Here is a 1106-nt window from a genome sequence, read left to right as displayed (position 1 = left end):
CACGCTCTGTACGGGAGAGTAGCGTATTTGAATCGTTTTCGCGTATACGTATGGACGGGTAAATATGATCCGAAACGCTACGTGTGAACGCGGATTTTTTCGAATACGGAGGAAAAAACCTCCGTTTTCAAAAATACCCGGTTACATGTGGAAAGAAATAAATTTCTAGTTTCTAGTTTTTCTTGATTTGTGTTAATTGTTAATTTCAAGTTTACAGTGTCCCCAATCAGTGCTCCAGCGCAAGAACGACTAGACACTTAAATAAGTTCCTTTCCTTTTTTCTAAAGAAACTGTGGTGCTGCGTCGATGGGAGAGTGAAACAGGAAAATTTGGTTTTATCAAACGTGTTGATAAAGGTCGAATTGCCACCGTGAATGATTTGGAAAGCTGACGTTTACTCTAGCTTTTTTTTCTGCAAGACTTCGAGTGTCTGCGTGTGCAGCAGTATTGTTCATCATGTGTACAACTAAAAAGGGTGAATTTCTTTGATAAATAGATAGTGGATTGTCCAATACATGCAAGGAAACAACAAAAATATGGACGCCAAATACCCAGCTTGTAACGTGAGTGACGCGTGTCGCCATTTTCGTTGCGAAATGACTTCCGGCTCCGTCAGTGTTGACAAAAACGTTTCGTGCTTAACCCTTTCACCCCAAGAGTGCCACTTATATATTTTACTCTGTTTAACGCCAGACGATTTTACTCGTCAATGGGGAACCCCACGGGGGTGAAAGGGTTAACAACAGCTAGATCCACTCAAAAACTAGGTCCCCATTAACCCTTTCCCTCCCCATAGTGCCACTCATAGATTTTACTCGGTCTCACGCCAGACGCTTTTACTCGTCAATGGAGAACCCCTCGGGGCTGAAAGGGTTAATAGACCTTATTCACACTTGCAGCTAAATACAGGAATTGCACCGACCAGCGGATAGCCGCCATGTTGGTTTTTCAAATTAGCCATGTGTTATGCTGGGGGGCAAACAAGGCCTATTGAAGCCTGAGGAAACGTTCACTTACATGTTACGTGGAGCTGTACGCATGGCTCTTCAAAGTTTGGGGTGCCTGTGGAAGAACTAATTAACCCGCAGCAGCGAGAGAGCTCCTCC

This window comes from Montipora capricornis, chromosome 6 (genome assembly GCF_036669925.1).
Source record: "Montipora capricornis isolate CH-2021 chromosome 6, ASM3666992v2, whole genome shotgun sequence".
Taxonomy (NCBI): domain Eukaryota; kingdom Metazoa; phylum Cnidaria; class Anthozoa; order Scleractinia; family Acroporidae; genus Montipora; species Montipora capricornis.
Note: the sequence above shows the minus strand (reverse complement) of the source record.